Below are 24,945 nucleotides of genomic sequence, written 5' to 3' on the forward strand. Positions count from 1 at the left end.
AATAAATTGACAGTGTCCGTATAAGATCCTCAGTGCTATGGCTGAACACTTTGAAGTTGTATCTGACAGAAACATCGACACTCATTCAGCTGAGTGGTGCGTCGTGGCTGCTCTAGCGCCTGATGGCAGGCAACCCCTTTCACACTCTTTAGGTGGGCCTCCTGTGGATGACGTTGCAGGGCGCCACGCTTTTGCACCATTACAGACGAAGTTAGTTGGCTAAAAGTCACATTTCAAAAGTATGCTTCGCAAAGGCAGATAATTATGGGATATTGAAGAATTACAAACAGCCGACAAGTTGCAATGGATAAAGAAATCTTTACCTAGGTTTCAACAATTCAGAAGGTGGCAATTTTACATTAGTATGGACTGATGTATCATCGTCATTTTTACAAATATCTGCATAGATCCATTTGTCCAAACTAAAATATAGCCCTGAAAATAGGGTTTTTCATGTAAATGTAAATTAGTACATGGATGTTGCAGAGCTCACATTGCAACTGGTCGGCTGTTTATAATTTTATTACGTGGAACCGTTGCTGTTGTGCAGCTATGTTTAAAATACTGATATATATATATTATTATTATTGGTGTTTTGCCCTTAAAGAGCGCATTTGGACTAAACTACATGGCCAGTTCCTTTTGCTGCCTTCCTTGCTACCCAAACTTCCCTCATTCGCTCGCTGTGTTTCTGTTTCCGGTCCTCTGTCCATGCTTCTTGTCGGCTTCGTGTCTTCGGCTTCATCTTGATTGCCTTTTTGGTTGCCCATATTTCTTTCATCTTCTGGCTGTGATCTTGCTTTCGTTCTTCGGTCCATTTTATGCCTGTTCGTTTGTCGCATTGTATCTCATGTAGTTTACTTTTCTTAATGATGTTTCTGAACTTTATTCTGTCGTTTATTGTGTCTGCTGTTATGTTGAGCTGGTTCAGGTCGTTTTCTACCTCTGCCACCCATTTGTTGTTTCTAGTGGTTACCCAGTCAAAGATCTGTTTGGTCAGCCTGTGTGATGGCATTCTGTATAGGTGTCCATAGAATTGTAGTCTGCGTTTTCTAATCTTTTCTGTGATTGTCTCCGTATGTTTGTACAGTTCCTCTGTAGGTTTCTTGATCCATATTCCATTGTTGTTAGTTGCGCCAAATATTTTCCTAAGTATTTTTCGTTCTACTTTTTCTAATTGTCCGATACGTGTATGCCCTCGGATTAGTGTGGTCTCTGCTGCATATAGTGCCTCGGGGAGCACCACCGTGTCGTAATGGCGTAATTTGGCTTTTTGTGAGATAGACTTCTTGTTGTAATGATTCCACACTACTTTGTATGCCTTGTCCAGTTTAGTCTTTCTTTCTTCATTTGAGTCTCTGTTATGTCCACTCATTTGTAGTGTTTCACCGAGGTATTTGAAGTTTGCTGTTTTGTAAATCGTGCCATACTTTGTGTTCAGAGATGAGAGTTTCTTTGTGCTCATAAACTGTGTCTTTTCGTAAGAGATCTGTAGTCCAGTTTTGGAAGCGATTTCGTGCAGTTTTTCAATAGCGTCTTTTGTTTCCTTTATACCTTTCGTGACAATCGCCAAATCATCTGCAAAAGCCAGGCATTTAATCTGTAGGTTTCCTAAGGTTATCCCCTGTTGTGATGTTTCCCATTCTTTTATGACCTTATCTAACTTTTTTTTTTTTGCCCTGTGTATTTCTCTCTTTCGAATAGCTTTCCTTCTTACTCCGAATCTGCATTTCGTTCCCTCTTCTGCTACGATGAGTTATTGTGGTGCCCATGTAGCAAAACCTATCTATTACATTTAGCATCGTACTTGCTGATTTAATTTTTACGGCGTCACCTCTTTTAAACCGACTACACTCCACTACAGCTGTCTTTATTTTGTTGATGTTCCTTTCAAGAAAATACCAATTCCATTCATCAGATTTTCTAATTTCTTTGCCAGATCTAGCAAAATTAAAATTTTGCTGGCAAACTTTAACGATTTTTGTTTTATTCCTGGACTTAAATTCATTTTCAAAATTTCTCTCTGATTTCTTTGATAGCTTCCTCGATGTACAGATTGAATAGTAAGCAGGAATAGGCTACAGCACTGTCTCACTCCCTTCTCAGTTAGGATTAGCTGGATGTGAAAGCTCCGACAGGGAAATGAGGATCTCTGATAGTGAAGGAGAATATGGACAGGAATTACAGGAAAGGTAGGTGCATCTATTAGAGAGAACCTTTCATGGTGACGATATTTGTGCGTCCATTTGCAAGTAAACTAACATTTTATTTGACAAGAGTATCCACTACTGCTAGCCATTCCATTTCCTGTTTTACTCGTAAATGGGGCGAGGGAAAATGACTTTGTGTACACTTCTCTACGTGCCCTCATTTCTCTTATCTTGTCTTCGCGGTCCTAACGCAAGATGTGTGTTGGGGGCAGTGTAATTATTCTGCAGTTATTCCCAAACGCCGTTTCTCTAAACTTTCGCAAGAGTGCTTCGTGAAAAAAAATGCTTTCTTCCGTCCTGGCAGCTTAAATTCATTTATCTAAAACAATTCTCATTTATCCTTCAGTTACAGCTGCAAGTTTTAAATTTTGAGATACATCATCTTCAGATCTAAGTATCTGCGTCAGTAACCCCTAATGTTTGTGTCAGAGTGAGAGTACAGAACTGCAGCAATCAGCAGTGCATCTGCCTACGTTCCACTTGGCAGCAACAGTACAACAAGACTGCGTTTATTTTACTATGACTGATACAGCTGCGTGATGGCAGACCACCTGGGTACACCCTGGTTACAATGAAGTCATGAAGGAAGGTCTATTAAAAGGGATGTCACGCTGGTGTCGTTGTTGATTCACTCTGGTGGCCAGTATACTTTACAGAAAGAAGTGCCAGTGCATTAATAATAAGAAAGAGGAAAATAAATTGATCCTGGAGAACTGTGTCAATATAATTGTAGGGGTAAAACAACATCACATAATTCATTTGAGTGTATTGTGCAACAAGGAACCTCACTACAAAACTATCGAAGATTCGACAGCAGAACAAGTAAGTCTATGGGAGCGACAGTCACCTGATGTTCAGGAACGCACTGTAGCTCAAGGTGACGGCTCAGTCTAGGTACAGAACGGGTTAGTAAAGAGAAAAGGAAAGAAGGTAACACTTTCTAGACATATGAATATATTGCAGTACCACCAGCAGAAGAAAATGTTATAACGGCTTTAGAACTCGTCATGCATGGTAAGAGAGAGCAGAGAGAGTGTTACTACGAACAATTCGGTGAAAGGGTTATTCTCATCAGAACAGACAGCAAATCACTGGTCACGACGGCAGTTCAGGTATGCTGTCTGATCTCACAGGCAAAGGATGAAGAGATAGAAAACGTATCGAGGACGTTGAACGGGTATACAGCGTGTACAAGGAGATCATAACAATGTGGAAAGGTCTGAGATAGAGATATACTGATGAAAGATTTGGAGCGTTTGAAGCAATCTAAGCTGGTATATATAAAGCTACACTACAGATCAATATCTTCAGAAAACTATCACTTAAATTCGTATTTGGCATTAAAATACTTGTCATTTTGAAACAAAGTTCTCCATGCCAATACCACTCTGTATTCTATATTTTCTCTACTTTGGCCAACATCAGTTAATTTTCTGCGCAAATAGCAAAACAAACAACCACTTTTAGTGTCTCTTTTAATAATATAATTCTCTCACGAGCACTGAGCAACCGCACAAGTCGAACAAAAATACATAGAAAGAAGACAACTGCAAATGAATATTGGTTAACACAAAAAATAATACAAGTCATCGACGAAGAAAGCAGGTAGAAAAATAGATAGGAATACAGCGATGAAAGTCACTTAGGAACGTTCGGGGAAACCAAGACCAAACACAACCCCAAAGATCGGAAGGGCAAAAAGGAGCGAGAAGAATTCGTTCATGCCCCCCGAGTTGCTGATAAGGATAGAGCAAGAACGGACTTGAAATGATGAGGAGTGTCGGAAATTGGATTAACGATAAACTCAGTATCTAAATTGGGGACCAAGAATTAGAACAAGTGGAGAAAAAGCAAAATGTTGCATGAAGGGAGACACACAAAGAATACTACACCATGTAAAGAGGGCATTTCATTTCTGGTCGTAAGAAGACTACCAGTATCAAACATCGGACTTAATTTGAGGAGCCCGCAGTTCGTGGTCGTGCGGTAGCGTTCTCGCTTCCCACTCCCGGGTTCCCGGGTTCGATTTCCGGCGGGGTCAGGGATTTTCTCTGCCTCGTGATGGCTGGGTGTTGTGTGCTGTCCTTAGGGTAGTTAGGTTTAAATAGTTCTAAGTTCTAGGGGACTGATGACAATAGATGTTAAATCCCATAGTGCTCAGAGCCATTTTAATTTGAGGAAGAAATTTCTGAGAATGTACGACAGGAGCGCAGCATTGAATAGAAGTGAATAATGAGCTGTGCGAGCCATGGGGCGTTTCACATGTGGTGCTACAGAATTGCGTTGGAAATTAGGTGGCCTGACAAGACAAGAAATGTTGAAGTCCTTCGCAGAATCAAGAAGGAAAAGAAATTGTGTGAAACATCAGCACGAAGAAGAGACAGGATGATATCTGATCCATTAAGACGTCATACTCCACGAGGGTAAAAATGTACAAGAAAGCAACTTATTGAGGACGCTGGTTGCAAGTGCTACTCTGGCAAAAGGAGTTTGCCACTGGAGAGAAACTTCTAGCGGTCCATTTGAAACCAGCCAAAAGAATGATGAAAAAAGAAGCGCAACACAAATAAATCGGGATTAGCTGATCATCACTGAGACCAGAGGACCACCAAATTAGTTTATCCGGTACTATAGTCCAATAAAGATCCAATAATTACAACGCCAGGAAGCATGGAGAGGGTATATGAATTCAGAAACACAAAAACAACTTTAACAGAAAGTAAATACTGAAATTAAACAAGTTGTGAAACTTAGTGCTTCATAAACTGAAGTGACAAAAGTCATGGGATTCCTCCTTGTATCGCGTCGGGCGTCCTTTTGGCCCGCACATTGCAGAAAATCGACGTGGCATGGACTCAAGGTTTGAAAGTCTCCAGCACAAATACGGATGGATGCTGCCTCCATATCTGTTAGTAATTACGAAAATGTTGCCTGTGGAGAATATTGTGCACGAATTAATCTCTCGATGATGTCCCAACAATCGGGCAATCTGGGTGGTCGAATCATTCTCTTAAAACTGTCCAGAATACTTGTATTCCTCAAAGCGATTGCGAACAATTGTGCTCCGATGACATGGCGCACTGTCATCCATAAGGATTCCCTCTTTAGTCGGGAATATCAAGTGCATGAACGGCTGCAAATGGTCTCCGGGTTGCCGAACATAACCATTTCCGGTCAGTGATTGGTTCAGCCGGACGAAATGATCCAGTCCATGCCATGCAAACACAGCCCACACTCTCGTGGAGTCAACACGAATTTGCACTGTGTGTTATTGACAACTCGGATCCATGGGTTTGTGGGGTCTGCGTCATACCCGAATCCTACGACCAGCTCTTACCAATTGAAATTGGGGCTTATCTGACTAAGCTACGGTTTTGCAATCGTCTAATATCCAACCAATATGGTCACCAGCCCTGGAGAGCTGCTTCAGGCAATGTCGTGCTGTTAGTGAAGGCACTCGAGTCGGTCGTCTGCTGCCGCAGCCCATTAATAACACCGTCCGCAGCTCGTGGTTGTGCGGTAGCGTTCTCGCTTCCCACGCCTGGGTTCCCGGGTTCGATTCCCGGCGGGGTCAGGGATTTTCTCTGCCTCGTGATGACTGGGTGTTGTGTGCTGTCCTTAGGTTAGTTAGGTTTAAGTAGTTCTTAGGGGAATGATGACCATAGATGTTAAGTCCCATAGTGCTCAGAGCCATTTGAACCATTAACGTCAAAATTCGCCGTACTGTCCCAACAGATACGTTCGTCTAATGTCCCACACTGATGTCTGCGGTTATTTCACGCAGCGTTGCTTGTCTGTTAGCACCAGCAACTCTACGCCAACACAGTTCCTCCAGATTGTTAAGGCCGTCGGCCACTGCGTTGTGCCTGGCAAGAGGTAATGCCTGAAATTTGGTATTCTCGGCACACTCTTGACACTGTGACTGTCGGAATATTGAATTCCCTTCATAGCTAACCCACGATTCATAATACGCTACTGCACTTGATTTATCAGTTTGTCATTGCGATGAATTCTTCTTCGTTAATATTTTGACCTTCGGAAAATCACTTAAACTGCCAACAGTGTATCTGACTGGTCATGATGACTACGGTAGTAGAGGGGTAATGTCTGTTTGAGCACAGACTGCATTTTTACCAAATCTATTGAAGCTGACGACCCTCCCTGGGTGGTCCCCATCTCCTGTGTGTGGAAGGTAGATGTGACGACGTAGCATTCTTGACATCTGGACCTCCACTCCTCTCCCTCCCCAACTTGCTCCCCTCCACCAAACCCCCCCCCCCCCTGCTCCACTTCCCCTCCCCTCCCCCACATGAGCAATGGTCGGAAAAAGACTCATTCTATGGTGGGCTGCTGCTGAGAAAGGATGGGAGGTACTGTCTTTATTTATTTAGTTTATTTATTTTGAGGTTGATATCCCGCTGCTGGATTGCCCTCCATCTGCCTCCATACTCTGTTACTCTCACACCTACTTTCAATCACCCAACACCACCTTTTCTGATCTTTATCGACTTTAGATGCACGACGAGGGCTACGGTTACCCACCTGTTACCTTGCTGCAGGGTATCGCTGTTGCTAATAGTAAAGTTCAGAACTCCACCACAGAACACTGATGGACCATGCAGGACGACTTGTGCATCTACATAGTTCTCCGTATTAATAGCAATATTGTCTATGGCTTTATAAAAACTGTAAGGCATGTATGCATTCTTCTCCTATTATATCGTGGCATCTTCTGTGTGTGTGTGTGTGTGTGTGTGTGTGTGTGTGTGTGTGTGTGTGTGTGTGTGTACGCCTTGAAGTTTGAAGGCAAACTGCTGTAATGCACAATACTGCCACCAGAGGGTGCTTGAAACTGTCCTACAGCCACTACCCTCCCGCCACCACTTTCCACAGCCCCATCCGCCAACGCCCCAACTTCTTCCGTTCACGTGCATGTATATGTTCACCTTACTGTGTCCGCTAGGCCGCAATATCACTCGAAATTTGTGGAAAACTGTCCTGCAGCTGCTGCCTGAAGAACTTCCCCAACAGATATGCAAGTCTGTAGTTGCTGGAGAAGTTGTACGCAGATACACAGCATGCAGAGACAGCACAGCAAGCCATCACTGAAAAGTGGGAAGAGTTGCCTTCTACAGATCTACAAGTGTATAGCAGCTGTGGAATTTGTACACAGATACATTGTAAGAAGGGATAGGGCAGCAAACTATCACTGAGGTATATGAAGGTCAACACACACTACAACAACTGACGGAACATGCTTCACTATTCGAATTACACATCGAAATCGTGTTGAAACGCCACCATTCATAAACGTTGGCTCATAAAGCAAAACCCACACAGCGGACTGAGGAAAATCACTGTATAACACAATTACCACAGAAACCAACCTCAAAAGATCTCGCCAGCAGAGACTGGTGGTAGCTGTATGTATGTTCACCTAGATATGTGAATACAGACTAAGCAACTTAGAACCAGTCTTACCCCACCCCCTCTTACCTCCCCTTACTTCTCCTTCCACCTCCACCCCGTAAAATGTGATACTTGTTTTCTAGGACTGTTCTAACCCGTGCCTGATGGTACATGAAGAGATTTATCTGCTAGCAGTGATACGCTGTTTCTAATCTACAGAAATCAATCACAGGTGGACAAGATCCTCAAGAACAGGACGCTTCATGGAAATTGTTAAACGTACTTCTCGGGAAGACTGGCCCCCTGGAACAATAGCGAAACACCTGGCTATCCATTATGGATGGAGAACTGAACAGTCAACAGCAGACTGATTTCAGACGTTGCGGATGTGCTGACACTGCCTGAAAATGTTCCTCACCTAAGGAAAGTCAGTCTTATGTAGGATAAGCATTGAAATAATGAGATGCATACAGATCTTTGTACTAAGTCACAGTGGACTGATACACCCACTCTGCCCCCAACTGGTGAAAAGCAGTGTCCACACTAGCTAGCCTCCGCCAGTGCATCCAGTTATAAACTCTCATTGCTTGCGTTTGCCCTACTTCTTCAAATAAACTGTCATACGTTTGTATGGTAGAGGTTTCAGACGCTCCACTGTGCCAAATAACAGCTTTTTGTGTGTTGTTGTATACTGTGGAGGGATGAGATTCCTGCTGTACAGACAGTAGAGGAATTCAGAATGAAATTTTGACTCTGCAGGGGAGTGTGAGCTAATATGAAACTTCCTGACAGATTGAAACTGTGCACCGGACCGAGACTCGAATTCAGCAACTTTGGCTTTCGTGGGCAAGTGCTCTACCAACTGAACTATCCAAGCGCTCTTCACGACTGGTCCTCACTACTTTACTTCCGCCAGTACCTGGTCTCCTTTCACAGGAGAACTTCTGTGAAGTTCACGAGATTGAAAATTTCATCACCGAGGCTGTGGCTAAATCATGTCTCCTCAACATCCTTTCTTCCAGAACTGCTAGTCCACAGGTTTTTCAGAAGAACTTCTGAGAGGTTTGGAAGGCAGGAGACGAGATACTGGCGGAAGTCAGGCTATGAGGACGACTCGTGAATCGTGCTTCGGTTTCTCAGCCGGTAGAGCACTTGCCTGCGAAAGGCAAAGGTCCTGAGTTCGTGTCTCGGTCCGGCACACAGTCTTATTCTGGGTCGAGGAATTGTACACTGGTCACTTGCTCCTCGTGGAGTAACACATCGCATGTTTGCCTAAACTGTTGCCATTCTTGACAGCTCATCCGCTGTAACGTCAGCTCATTTATTTGAGAAAAGTGACTGAATAAAAAGGACCACTTATTTGCTGCATAAAGTATTATCGGCATGTATTTTACATTTGTAATTATTAAGCTTGCGACAGTGAATATTGTACCGACAGGCCTCAACTCACATCGTGTAAAGGCTGAACTCTTATATTTTTAAAACAAGTACTGTGACAGTGCAGATAATGGACATGGTACTAAAAAATAATGAAATCTACAACTAAATTGAGGTGTCACCGCCAGACACCACACTTGCTAGGTGGTAGCTTTTAAATCGGCCGCGGTCCGCTAGTATACGACGGACCCGCGGGTCGCCACTGTCAGTAATTGCAGACCGAGCGCCACCACACGGCAGGTCTAGAGAGACGTACTAGCACTCGCCCCAGTTGTACAGCCGACGTTACTAGCCATGATTCACTGAGAATTACGCTCTCATTTGCCGAGACGATAGTTAGCATAGCCTTCAGCTACAGTTGCTACGACCTAGCAAGGCACCGTATTCAATTGCTATAATACACTCCTGGAAATTGAAATAAGAACACCGTGAATTCATTGTCCCAGGAAGGGGAAACTTTATTGACACATTCCTGGGGTCAGATACATCATATGATCACACTGACAGAACCACAGGCACATAGACACAGGCAACAGAGCATGCACAATGTCGGCACTACTACAGTGTATATCCACCTTTCGCAGCAATGCAGGCTGCTATTCTCCCATGGAGACGATCGTAGAGATGCTGGATGTAGTCCTGTGGAACGGCTTGCCATGCCATTTCCACCTGGCGCCTCAGTTGGACCAGCGTTCATGCTGGACGTGCAGACCGCGTGAGACGACGCTTCATCCAGTCCCAAACATGCTCAATGGGGGACAGATCCGGAGATCTTGCTGGCCAGGGTAGTTGACTTACACCTTCTAGAGCACGTTGGGTGGCACGGGATACATGCGGACGTGCATTGTCCTGTTGGAACAGCAAGTTCCCTTGCCGGTCGAGGAATGGTAGAACGATGGGTTCGATGACGGTTTGGATGTACCGTGCACTATTCAGTGTCCCCTCGACGATCATCAGTGGTGTACGGCCAGTGTAGGAGATCGCTCCCCACACCATGATGCCGGGTGTTGGCCCTGTGTGCCTCGGTCGTATGCAGTCCTGATTGTGGCGCTCACCTGCACGGCGCCAAACACGCATACGACCATCATTGGCACCAAGGCAGAAGCGACTCTCATCGCTGAAGACGACACGTCTCCATTCGTCCCTCCATTCACGCCTGTCGCGACACCACTGGAGGCGGGCTGCACGATGTTGGGGCGTGAGCGGAAGACGGCCTAACGGTGTGCGGGACCGTAGCCCAGCTTCATGGAGACGGTTGCGAATGGTCCTCGCCGATACCCCAGGAGCAACAGTGTCCCTAATTTGCTGGGAAGTGGCGGTGCGGTCCCCTACGGCACTGCGTAGGATCCTACGGTCTTGGCGTGCATCCGTGCGTCGCTGCGGTCCGGTCCCAGGTCGACGGGCACGTGCACCTTCCGCCGACCACTGGCGACAACATCGATGTACTGTGGAGACCTCACGCCCCACGTGTTGAGCAATTCGGCGGTACGTCCACCCGGCCTCCCGCATGCCCACTATACGCCATCGCTCAAAGTCCGTCAACTGCACATACGGTTCACGTCCACGCTGTCGCGGCATGCTACCAGTGTTAAAGACTGCGATGGAGCTCCGTATGCCACGACAAACTGGCTGACACTGACGGCGGCGGTGCACAAATGCTGCGCAGCTAGCGCCATTCGACGGCCAACACCGCGGTTCCTGGTGTGTCCGCTGTGCCGTGCGTGTGATCATTGCTTGTACAGCCCTCTCGCAGTGTCCGGAGCAAGTATGGTTGGTCTGACACACCGGTGTCAATGTGTTCTTTTTTCCATTTCCAGGAGTGTATTTCTGTATCATCAAGAGCAATGTTCTACAAATGTGGATTAAAGTTAAGTATTACAGAAGCTACGTACTTTTCTTTATAACATTCATCACGTATCCTGTTTCAGACCTCACGCCAGCCTGCGTGAGCTTATAGCGTGCATTTCGGCCTCCTCTAAAAACAGTGTTGGCAATTCTGCCGACACTTCATAAATAACTGTAAACTCACTACTGTGGTATGAACTTATGCTTAGTACAATGAATATTAAACCAAGAACATTAGATTTAGCCTTGAATGTAATACAAAATAAGCACTGAGCACCATCTAACAGTCCTTAAGCAAACATTCAGGTAGCAAATTACGCACACTATGGTGAGCAGATAACTTCGTCGATTATATTATGTTAGTAGGACCAAACAACAACATGATAAGCAATATTGAGCGAACATTCCTGGGCAGATGGACGTGTTTTTCTTGTGAGTGGTACCAGTGTGTCTTAGAAGGAGAGACATGTAATACTCTTGTACACGAGCAGCTGTTAGGAAAAAACACAACAGCAACGACTATGGTACATTATGAGTATGTCCCAGCCCTGGTTCTACATGAAGACGAAACACTGTAATAACAGCAGATAGGTATAGGGAAAAAAACCTCCCACTAGACCAATGAATGTGTCTTCACCTCGATGTGTGGATACAGACTAAGCAGCTTAGAACAAGTCTTAACTCCCCTCCTCCATTCATCTCCTCCTCCGCATCGGTAGGGGCACTGGTTCCAGGCCTGTTCCAATCTGTCACTGATGGTACACAAGATGTCCATCCCCTGCAGGTGCTCTGCTTTGGTTGGTGTTGGTTTGGCAAATACTAATATCATGCTTATAAATTAAGGATAATGCTGATACATGGTGAAACAACGCTCTGGTGGTCGGTTTGAGGCTTTAAATCACCTCGGGGTTCTCGCGTAACTTCGTCGACCGTCGTAATTTAATATATATATATATATATATTATTGTGATTATTATTATTTGATTGTTGCCGACTTACGTGGTGGGCCTTAATAAAAGTGATATTCCATTTAATTTTGATTTTTACGGTTAAATGCTTTCCTGAAGTTCTCCTTTTTAACAATATTAATTTCAAATTATTCGTTACGTTAATGAATGTTAGACTCGTTGAATCTTAAAACATGAGCATATAAGTTGTACAATGTATTAAACTTTTCATATTAATTTCCTCGGCTAGTCAGTTCCCCTTAAAGCATAAGATCTTTAGTTATTAGTTACAATTGCGGCCCACACACGCGCGAGAGTTTTCTTACCTCCGTTAACCATTGTATTCTAGTCAGAGTGCTGGCTCTGGGTCTCGGCTATGGTACTGAAAATAAGAATCTTAAAGCTAAGTATTTTTTGCAACGTCGGGTGGCTGTGGAGAAAAATTAATATTATGCTAATAGCGGGCGAGTTTTCAGCTTCCGCTAATTTTTTCATAAGTTAATATCGCCAGGTAATGGCGTCGTTGGCTGCATCGGCCGCTGCAATTGTTGAGCTGTAAATTACTTGAATGCAGGTTAATTCAAGGAAGGCGGACATGAAATCGGGATCACCTCTTACAAATTAAAAGTGCACAATAATATTAAATCAGTATATTATATGCTTAACTCATACAAATATGCTTACATTTGTCAGCACACGCAAGATGTCCGTCGACACACAAGAAAAACAAGAGAAGAAGTAAAAAAGACGACTAAAACATTAACAAAAGAGTGTATCTTGTCATAAATTATTTCTTTGCATTTGAAACTTGGACAGAGAAATTCTTATGTTACGGCTACATGAAAAAAAAAATCTCTTACAAATTATGAATGTCTTCTTTATAAATAATTTAAAGTCTTTTCGTAATATGGCACTGGGGACGCTATATTGCCCCCCGAAATGTTTATCTCATAAAAAATGTTCATTTTTTTTGACATAAATATTTCCTCTTTCATGTCCACAGTGTCCACACGCAGATTTTTCTTTCACAGTTTACATATGTCACATCGTATATTTACACAGTAGTAATTACTGAGGTGTGTTGCACACAAGGTGTGATACAGATGAAGTTCAATGTGTACAACCACGAGTTAGTCCGGAATATTTGAAGTCCCAGGGGTGTCAACTGTTCGCTCCCCATTTGGCGCGGCCGTAGGGAAACCTGGGGAAAACCTCGGCGGAGCGACAGACTAACTGCTTTGGTCACTTTCACTTAATTGTTTCTGGAATGTCATTGGAGTACAGGATGTGCATACAAATATTTTTGTTGCACTATGCAAAAAATGAGGTCATTATAACACTTGATTGCGGTGTCGTTGATGATCTACGCCGCGACGTTTGGCGACGGCGTCGGTTGGTGTGTTCGGTGCTCGGCGTTCGCGGCGGCTGCGGGGAGGTCAACGCCCGCCCGACGCCAGAGTGTGTCTCGCCGTCGCGGAACGTCAGAATCAGCTGATCGGCTGCACGGTTGGCGATGCGCTTCTGTCTCGGCCGGGCGTGGCGGAGTGGGATGATATTCGCCCCCCGCTCTTGTTGGCAGGAGTCAGCTCTGCTACGCATCTCCGACGTAGTACATGAAACATACACACAACCAACGTAATATTTGTTTCCCGCTGCAGATGGTTACGCTAGTGGGAAAGAAGAATTTATTAGTGCGGCAGTTGTTGTTAAGTTTTCGCCAGTTTCCGAGTGTCAAGCTAGCGCTGTCTTGCAGAATACATGACATGGATCTTCTCCCGTGAATGAAGTTTTGATGCGCCACTGTTTCCATTACACGTCAGTTTTTGTCTTGATACTATTATTTATGTTTTCGCCGCACTCGCAGGCACTGGTGAGTGTCCCAATACGAGCTTAGCACAAACATTCGCCGTTTCTGCGGTCGCTGTCTTGCAACAGTCCACGCATCGCATTCCAATCTCGCATTATTGAGCTCACTGAAACTACAGTCTGTCCCAAAAATAGACTGTGGGTTCACTTCACGTTAACAGTTCACATTTATAAGCAAATTCACAGTTTTTCGTGCGTAATATTGGCGTTTGGCGTCTTTACCGCTGTTGAACGTTCAATACTAGCACTTCACTGTCCGCATCACAGTTTCACCTTCACAGTTTTTCACACAGCTTAAAGTAACTGTCTCGATTAGTTCACAAACACTATGTATTTCATTCAGTCTGAACTGGATTTTGGCTCGTGCTGGATTTTACCAGTCTCTCGCACTAATTATCTCTTTTCATTTTCCACTTAGAGTCGTACTTGCCTTCAGATTTTTTGACTATACAATTGTATTTCCGTCTCATCTGAGGTAAGTCCCCATGTCATGTCTGCCCACTCATTGCGTACTTGCCCTCCAGAGCCAGGCTCGACTTTACAAAACTTTGCCTCTCGCATTATTGTACACATTTTATAATCTAGGCCTAGCGTGCAAGTTCCTAGATTAACGTTAGATTTGTGACTTTTGTTTACACTACAAATTCGTGCAAATCTCTGCCTTAGCAGATGGCAATATATTTTAACAGTGCTTAGCGGTAGTCGCGTTTACTGATTTGCTTTGTACCTTGTCCACAACACATGAGGTACCTTGGGTGATGTACACCCTGCACTGATATTGTTAAGTAAATTATGCTTGAGCATATTTCAAGATCGGTATAGACATAAATACATGGAACAACATATACACTATAATATTGAATTTCATAAGTTGCGTTACTACTACAGTTCAAAAATATCTATGACACACTAATGAAAAATTCTTTCATCATTACATGCTGTTGAATTTTTTTTTAATATTTTTTAAAGCGTTTTTAAACATGAAATTTGTAAAATATTCTTAAAACTACGTTCATTTTTTTTTCAAAATGCAATTGTTTAAAAATACTATTATTCCTTAACATCTACAAAATTGAATCGCACTAATCTTGTGTGCCTCATTGTCTTTAAATGTTACACTAAAATCTGAACATTTACTCACAAAAAAATACACTATAAACTTAATCTATTATTCACATATGTAAAAGTTGCTCTACTGAGCGAACGTCTTTAAGTCTTTGTAAGTATTTTCCTTCTTTCCTTCGTAATTGTCTCCTTATTTGACCACAGGATGGTGTAATTTGCGTGACAGAAAGTATCGCGAGGTACCACTTCGATGTTATAGGTGTAGCCCTCGATAACACCGGGTTTTTCCGAAAACACATTCTCATAATCTGTAAGTAGCTGAGTCAATTCGTTTTGTTGTGCTTCAGTCAAATGTTCTGACTCCCTAACTTTCATGGCTATCAGTTTCCTTTTTTTCCTCTTTATCTTCAGTAATAAATTCTTCATAATATGCTTGTCTTGTACTTAAGTCAGAATATAAATTCATTACCTGCCTTCCTTCGAATCTCGACTGAAAGTTCCGGCAATATTTACCGTGCACTTCCCGTGTCCTCAACAATGGCAAAATTACACGTCTGTCCTCATTCATAAGGCTTACTTCCCCGCACAAGAGGTCGATTTTTGCGTCCCTCTGGCGTAAAAATTCCATCCCCAGGATGCAAGCAACACCTAATCCCTTAACTACTAGGAACGAGCTTCTCATTGCTTCATTTCCTTCCGTAAACTCGACTTGCACCTGGCGCTTTATGATATGAGATTGTGCACCTATTGCACCTGTAACACGACAATTCTTCACTGGCAATACTGGTATTCTATTATTTTGACTCAAGTACTTGTAAAAATTTGCACTCATGACATTGGTTGACGCACCGGTATCGACTATTATGTGTATTGGTGCTCCATACATATCTGCTTGCAATATAGCCTGCACAACACTTTTGTCGGTTCGGTTACATTTCTGCGGTATGTCTACAAGTTCCTTTTCTATTTTTGTTCCTTCATTGTATCTCAGCATACAAAGTTTATGGCTGTCATCCGTGAATGTGCCCTCACTACACCATCCTGCAGCCAACAACGGAGAGCGTATTGTGGCTGTCTTTAGTTTAACGGATGAGCATTAGTGGGTTGACAGTTGTCTGTCACTTCCACTAACCTCACATTGTGGTTCTGGTTGTTGTTGTTGCTACTGTTGGGTTGGCCACCCTGCCTCCCCGATGGTGTAATTTGATATTGTGTATGGCTCTGGTTTTGCGGTGGTCGGTTGTAACTCCCTGACATGCTGTGTGATGGACCTGGGTTGGCGTTCCATTGTGGCGCTGTGTTTTGTTGCCACTGTGGTGTCGGTTCGTTACGACCACGCCACTGGTTTCGGTTATTCCGCCATTGCGGATTGCCGTTACCATTATATCCATTACTCATGCGTCCATCATGATGTCTCTTTCGATTTTGACGATTATAACCGTTGCCGTTATAACCATTGCCACTGTTTGTGCCTCGATTCTGTTGCCGGTGCTCTTCCCTATTCCCGTTACCATTTGGTACTAAGTTACTACCGTTACTGTGGCTGCTATTGCAATCGGCTTTTTGTTGATTACAGCCTGCATGGTTCCACTTGTTTTCGGTTTTAATATCTTCGATCAATAAGTCAACAGAATCCACTATTTCCATGAATTGTTCTATATCGTATTCCGGCACATTGATGAAATATCTTTTAATTTCACTGGGCAACTTCATTTTTATCAATCTGATTATATCACGATCGGACATTGGCTCGTCCCAGTACCTGGTTTTGTTTATATACTTTTCGAAATATTTTCGTAACGTTTCCATCTTAGGATTGTACATTTCTGGACTGTACAACTCCTTTCGTAGTCTTTCTTGGACGCTATCTGACCAGAATTTTTGCAAGAATGCACCTTCAAACTGTTGCATCGTTAGACATTTTTCAGACACGTCGGTGGCCCACAGTGCCGCGTCACCTTGAATAAAGGAGACCACGAACTGTATTCTTTGTCTTTCCGTCCATGTCCTGGGAAACACATTCCTGAAGCTCTTCATAAATACAACAGGGTGGACATTTCGCTTTTCGCTATTGAAGGGTTGGAATGTCCTGTGTTTTATTACATTGTCCTCTTTTTTGCACATCTGATTGCTACATTCTGGGACATTCATCACTTCGTGATGTGCGCTGCACGGTATCGCATGTTGTTCGTGCTCATAATTCGCATTAGGTTGCGGTTGCGCACTCGTACCCTGCCTACCGTCAGCGTTATTATAGTAATCAGTGCGTGGAGTCGGATTCATGATCTGTCCGCCACTGTTTACATTGATTTCCAACGCAGACAGTCTTCGCGCGACCTCCTGTTGCCAATTTGGTAACTCCACTGTCACACGGGACTTGATCTGTGTTAATTCGGCATTTAGTGCGGCAGCGCTAGCGTCAATATTTACACTCGCGGCCGCAGTCGCTTGTTCTACAGCTGTTTTTACGTCGCTTTCAATCTTTGCAGATATCTCGCGATCCTTTACTTCTAGCCATTCATTTAATTCTTTTTCTACTTTTTGAGCTTGCACTTCCAAATATGCGTCAATACTTTTCCGTGCATCTATCTCCACATTATCCACGCGGTTGGTTAAAGTCTGGACATTATCTTCAAGCCTAGCCTGCGATATCTGTAATTTTTGCATTTCGCCGGCTAAGCTTTGCACAAGATCGGGTATTTCTTTGCACGCGTCCCGCATCTCGGCAAGTTCGCTTTGGATACTGTCTAGTTTTGCTTCACTGCGCTGCTCTTGCTCAATGAGCTTTTGCGTTAATTTTTTCTCCTGCTCATGCAGCATCTGAGCCAGCTTTTCGTCTCTTTCCCTATATCTTTCTTCTAACCTGCGCAGAAATTCTGCAAATGGGTCTGCAATCGGTGAGCATACTGGTGTCCCGCTCAATCTAGCACTCGATTGGCCTCCCTGCCCAGGCAGTGGAGTTGTTACTCTATTCCCATTCTGCTGTGGAGCGTCATTCACCGTCCACAGATCCTCGCCCCCCGCTCCGGAAATTATGTTACCGGAGGCGGTGGTTTGGGATTCGTTTACGTTTTGCAAATGATCCTCACTTTCCATATTAACAGAATTCTGTTCTTCTGGTACGGATGCTTTTGGTTGTCCTATCTTACCCATACTAAATTCACTTTAAGCCACTGACAAATCTTTAACACTGATACACACACGAATAATTATCCCCTCTAAAAAATAAACACATAAATACACAAAACACCGAAGGTATCTCATGTGCACATGGGTTCGATATTCCGCACAGAGCTACACAGGATGCTTGCACAATAGGCCTTACCTTACTTATTTTTCTTTCTCTCAATCCTTTTTCTTTTCTACACTTTTTCTTCTCCAGATCTCCTCAGGGTGTTGTTTTGTTGGTGTACATGTAAAAGAAATCATACAAGCATTAATATTTTACAACAATTAGACACATACATAATTACATTCAGTACAATAGAATCATATTAATCGGGCCCCAAAGTTGCGGCGCCAATCTCGCGTAACTTCGGCCGTCGTAATTTAATATATTATTATTGTTATTATTATTATTTTTTGATTGTTGCCGACTTACGTGGTGGGCCTTAATAAAAGTGATATTCCATTTAATTTTGATTTTTACGGTTAAATGCTTTCCTGAAGTTCTCCTTTTTAACAATATTAATTTCAAATTATTCGTTACGTTAATGAATGTTAGACTCGTTGAATCTTAAAACATGAGCATATAAGTTGTACAATGTATTAAACTTTTCATATTAATTTCCTCGGCTAGTCAGTTCCCCTTAAAGCATAAGATCTTTAGTTATTAGTTACAATTGCGGCCCACACACGCGCGAGAGTTTTCTTACCTCCGTTAACCATTGTATTCTAGTCAGAGTGCTGGCTCTGGGTCTCGGCTATGGTACTGAAAATAAGAATCTTAAAGCTAAGTATTTTCTGCAACGTCGGGTGGCTGTGGAGAAAAATTAATATTATGCTAATAGCGGGCGAGTTTTCAGCTTCCGCTAATTTTTTCATAAGTTAATATCGCCACGTAATGGCGTCGTTGGCTGCATCGGCCGCTGCAATTGTTGAGCTGTAAATTACTTGAATGCAGGTTAATTCAAGGAAGGCGGACATGAAATCGGGATCACCTCTTACAAATTAAAAGTGCACAATAATATTAAATCAGTATATTATATGCTTAACTCATACAAATATGCTTACATTTGTCAGCACACGCAAGATGTCCGTCGACACACAAGAAAAACAAGAGAAGAAGTAAAAAAGACGACTAAAACATTAACAAAAGAGTGTATCTTGTCATAAATTATTTCTTTGCATTTGAAACTTGGACAGAGAAATTCTTATGTTACGGCTACATGAAAAAAAAAATCTCTTACAAATTATGAATGTCTTCTTTATAAATAATTTAAAGTCTTTTCGTAATATGGCACTGGGGACGCTATAGGGTATGACCATGCGGTGCTGCTGGCAGCAGTCCACATACGCAGAGATGTGTTGGTGCATGTCAGAGTACAGTGCAGCGAGTAAGTGTGCAGATGTTTTCCAGCGTGCTAATGCTGACTGTGTGTTGAAAATGGCTCGAAGAACACATATGGATGACATTATGAGGAGTAGAATACTAGGGCGACTGGAGGCTGGCCAAACACAGCAGGTCGTAGCACGGGCCCTCCGCGTGCCTCAGAGTGTGATCTCACGATTATGGCAACGATTCCAGCAGAAACGAAACGTGTCCAGGCGCTACAGTACGGGACGTCCACAGTGTACAACACCACAAGAAGCACGATATCTCACCATCGGTGCCCGCAGACGGCCACGGAGTACTGCAGGTAGCCTTGCTCGGGATCTTACTGCAGCCACTGGAACAGTTGTCTCCAGACACACAGTCTACAGACGACTGAACAGACATGGTTTATTCACCCGGAGACCTGCAAGGTGCATTCCACTGACCGCTGGTCACAAGAGAGACCGTAAAGCCTGGTGTCGAGAACACAGTACATGGTCATTGGAACAGTGGTCCCAGGTTATGTTCACAGACGAGTCCAGGTATAGTCTGAAGAGTGATTCTCGCCGGGTTTTCACCTGGCTTGAACCAGGAACCAGATACAGACCCCTTAATGTTCTTGAAAGGGACCTCTATGGAGGTCGTAGTTTGATGGTGTGGGGTGGGAATATGATTGGTGCACGTACACCCCTGCATGTCTCTGACAGAGGAACTGAACTGGTCAGGTGTATCCTGACGTCATCTTCCACAAGTATGTCCGCCTTTTCAGGGGTGCAGGGTGTCCCACCTTTCTCCTGATGGACCATAACGCACGGCTCCACCTAGCTGCCATCGTGGAGGAGTATCTTGAAACAGAAGATATCAGGCCAATGGAGTGGCCTGCCTGTTCTCCAGACCTAAACCCCATCGAGCACGTCTGGAATGCTCTCGGTCGACGTATTGCTACACGTCTTCAAATCCCTAGGACACTTCAGGAGTTCCGACAGGCACTGGTGCTAGAATGGGAGACTGTACCACAGCAGCTGCTCGACCACCTGATCCAGAGTATGGCAACCCGTTGTACGGCCTGTGTACGTGAGCATGCTGATCATATCCCATACCGATGTCGGAGTACGTGATCACGAAACAGTGGCGTTTAGTAGCACATGCGTTTCGGGACGGTTTTCTCAACTTATCACCAATACATCTACACCTACATTTATACTCCGCAAGCCACCCAACGGTGTGTGGCGGAGGGCACTTAACGTGCCACTGTCATTACCTCCATTTCCTGTTCCAGTCGCGCATGGTTCGCGGGAAGAACGACTGTCTGAAAGCCTCCGTGCGCGCTCTAATCTCTCTAATTTTACATTCGTGATCTCCTCGGGAGGTATAAATAGGGGGAAGCAATATATTCGATACCTCATCCAGAAATGCACCCTCTCGAAACCTGGCGAGCAAGCTACACCGCGATGCAGAGCGCCTCTCTTGCAGAATCTGCCACTTGAGTTTGTAAAACATCTCCGTAACGCTATCACGGTTACCAAATAACCCTGTGACGAAACGCGCCGCTCTTCTTTGGATCTTCTCTATCTCCTTGTCAACCCGATCTGGTACGGATCCCACACTGATGCGCAATACTCAAGTATAGGTCGAACGAGTGTTTTGTAAGCCTCCTCCTTTGTTGATGGACTACATTTTCTAAGGACTCTCCCAATGAATCTCAACCTGGTACCCGCCTTACCAACAATTAATTTTATATGATCATTCCACTTCCAATCGTTCCGCACGCATACTCGCATTTATTTTACAGAAGTAACTGCTACCAGTGTTTGTTCTGCTATCGTATAATCATACAATAAAGGATCCTTCTTTCTATGTATTCGCAATACATTACATTTGTCTATGTTAAGGGTCAGTTGCCACTCCCTGCACCAAGTGCCTATCCGCTGCAGATCTACCTGCATTTCGCTACAATTTTCTATTGCCGCAACTTCTCTGTGTATTACAGCATCATCCGCAAAAAGCCGCATGGAACTTCAGACACTATCTACTAGGTCATTTATATATATATTGTGAAAAGCAATGGTCCCATAACACTCCCCTGTGGCACGCCAGAGGTCACTCTAACGTCTGTAGACGTCTCTCCATTGATAACAACATGCTGCGCTCTGTTTGCTAAAAACTGCTCAATCCAGCCACACAGCTGGTCTGATATTCCGTAGGCTCTTACATTGTTTATCAGGCGACAGTGCGGAACTGTATCGAACGTCTTCCGGAAGTCAAGGAAAATAGCATCTACCTGGGAGCCTGTATCTAATATTTTCTGGGTCTCATGAACAAATAAAGCGAGTTGGGTCTCACACGATCGCTGTTTCCGGAATCCATGTTGATTCCTACATAGTAGAGTCTGGGTTTCCAAAAACGACATGATACTAGAGCAAAAAAGATGTTCTAAAATTCTACAACAGATCGACGTCAGAGATATAGGTCTATAGTTTTGCGCATCTGCTCGACGACCCTTCTTGAAGACTGGGACTACCTGTGCTCTTTTCCAATCATTTGGAACCTTCCGTTCCTCTAGAGGCTTGCGGTACACGGCTGTTAGAAGGGGGGCAAGTTCTTTCGCGTACTCTGTGTAGAATCGAATTGGTATCCCGTCAGGTCCAGTGGACTTCCTCTGTTGAGTGATTCCAGTTGCTTTCAGACTTACAGATCTGTGTAGTGTGTGTTCCCTATGTGCCTATGCTATTAGCGCCAGTTTTGTATAGTGCCGCGTGGTGTGGCAACACATTCTGCAGTTATCCTTAATTTATGGACATGTGTGTATTTGACAAACTGCCTATTGGCTTCTGTCTCGGGTTCTTCGGCCGACGTTCATATAATGATTTTTCTGACGTTTCGCCAGCACGAGTGGCTGGCATTGTCAAAGCTTCACCCCCCATTGCCGCTGGTAAACTGGAGCCGAGCTCGCGGGCGCAGGTACAGGTACATATAGTCTGCGCCCGCGAGCTCGGCTCCAGTTTACCAGCGGCAATGGGGGGTGAAGCTTTGACAATGCCAGCCACTCGTGCTGGCGAAACGTCAGAAAAAATCATTATATGAACGTCGGCCGAAGAACCCGAGACAGAAGCCAATAGGCAGTTTGTCAACAAGTGTCCACGAAAGCCTTAACAATTTTGTATGTGTGTATTTCCTGTCTACTGCTGGACCCACCCCTAGATTCAGCTTTCCCAGGCCTGTTCTAACTTCTCCTTGATGGCAGACAAAGACATCCATCTGCTGGCGATGGCCCGCTTTGTTTGGTGTTGGGTTGGTAATGATATTTCAGGTTTGTAGAACGGAAACGTATTTCTCGTAAATTCTGACCCCTGGAACAAAAGTGATATAATTGAATATTTGTGATGAATGGGGCACAGACAACTTTGTGGAACAAGAATTGCCAACAGCCTGCTACGGCTTTCGCCTGTATCACGTGGTGGGAAGAGGCAGCTCAAGGAGCTGGCGTCGCCAGATGGCCAGGTGTCATGGCCGCTGGCCATTGGGGTCGCTGCTGCTGGTCACTGCTCAGTACCCCGGTACCTCAGAGTCATCGGGCTCTCCTAGCCACTGAGTACTCAAAATTAGTGCTTTGGGAACAGATTGTTATCTATTTTGGAATTATATATATTTCAGATGCACAGATATCAATACAGAACAGCAACTTTCTCGCTATCTCGGAAAATGACGGAGAAAAACCACAGCCATTTTTATACCCGGCAGGAAGCTACTATTCGCGTTCCCTCCCTCCTCATTATTTCATAACATCCAACTACGAACTCGGTCTACGGTGCTATTGTTGATGAAAGGTGAGCAAACCGTCGAGGTCAGTGCTCTATAACAATACATGTGGTGATGTATGTATTAATCTTATGAAACGTCCCCTTTAGAACAATTTATACACGACTGTGCTGATAAACCTCTTACACTACTTGCTTTTCAAACAGCTGAGCAAAACTGAACGTACTCAAACATTCACTAAAGTGACACACAATATTTTTAGCGCAACGCAATCTGACTTTCAATAATCCCTACAAAAGAATGGCCCTGACTAATATTAACCTATACCTTTCACAAATCACTTACCTCACAAAAATCTTCGTTACTGGAACTACTGCAATACAGCGAGCGCCACTACTGCCAGCTAAATAAAAGATTCAAACTACTGAACGCACTAACTACTGGTAGGGGTAGTTAGCAAATGAAAGATATTAATAGAGAACAAACAATGTATTTACCTTAATATCATCACAAGTCATAATATATGTAATTTCAAAACTCCGCCATCTCTCTCCTCACATCCACCACTGCTGGCGGCTCACCTCTAACTGCGCAACGCTACGCGCTGTTCACATCCAATTGCCGCTGCCCAACACTACAATGGCAGACAACAATGCAAACTAGCCACAGACTGCACACAGCACAGCCAGTGATTTTCATATTGAGCGCTACGTAACGTTGCCAATAAGAAAACATAAACAGCCTACTTACATAGAGAAAACATAAACAGCCTACTTACAATCTATCACAAATCTCTTTATAAACTGTCTATAAAATCGATAACACATTAAAACAATCTAAAACTGGGCCCAGACATGTTAGAAGCATTGCTTTTTTTCTAAAAAGTTTGAGAGTACTCCGACATTGGATATAATGGAGCAAAAATTACTTATAACTGAGGCATGGGATACCACCTGTCATCAACATGCCGAACTACAAAAAGAATGGTATCGGACTATTCAGTTGACTTACCGCTCAAATGAAGCAAGCGATACCGAGAAACACCCAACGTACAAGAGAATGTGGTATCGAACACTTCAGTTTACATCACCTCAAATGAAGCATGCGATTCCCATCAGCCCTTGAATAATAAAAAAAAATGGTAACGTACACCTCAAATGAAACAGGTGAGTCCAAACAACCCTCCGACATGCAAAACAATACAAGGAAATATTACCGAACACATATCCCACCAAAAACTGCACTGGTATCGTTCGTACTGCAATTACGAATACAAAAAAGTGAAATAAATAATTTACATCCGTGAAATAAATGTTTTGCACTCTTCCAAGTTCTCAACATAGTAAAAAAGTTACTTTGTCGACGAAAACATTTAGGGGTACATATCCCCCAGCGTTCCCCCAGAAAAACGGCACTACTTGGAAGAGAACAGAAACAAGCGGTCATACAAGTCATAAATTTTACATTCTTATTACAATTAGCGAGTGCATTTCTTGTGGAGATAGCAGTATCAGATTTTTCTCACTCATCAACATGTTACTGATGACACAACACGGTCTTCAGTCTGCTGTCTGCATTCTTTAACTCAGTGTTATGCCTGTTGTGCTCTGTAGAAGTGAAATAAATAAAGATGTTGGATGTGAAAAGATTTGTTCAACTGAAAACACCATAATTTAGTATTTAAGTAAGACATAAAGACATTTCTGTTTCTTATATCAAATCCTTTGAGTCAGTATAGGTTTCTATTACTCTGCACTGGATAATCCTCTGTTGCCAAAATGTGGATTGCAACTTATTGTCAAATAACGTTTTTCGAAAGAAGCAAAAAGCGTTAATCAGTAAATAAAAAAAATGATTAAACATAGTGTGCCAC

At 43.6% G+C, this 24,945-nt stretch overlaps 1 protein-coding gene across 1 annotated transcript in view; it reads left to right on the forward strand.

Moving 5' to 3' along the window:
• Window positions 1–24,945, forward strand: part of LOC126176647 (arylsulfatase B-like) — a 437,026-nt gene that overhangs the window by 50,903 nt on the left and 361,178 nt on the right. The window lies entirely within an intron of this gene.

This window comes from Schistocerca cancellata, chromosome 3, assembly GCF_023864275.1.
Source record: "Schistocerca cancellata isolate TAMUIC-IGC-003103 chromosome 3, iqSchCanc2.1, whole genome shotgun sequence".
NCBI lineage: Eukaryota > Metazoa > Arthropoda > Insecta > Orthoptera > Acrididae > Schistocerca > Schistocerca cancellata.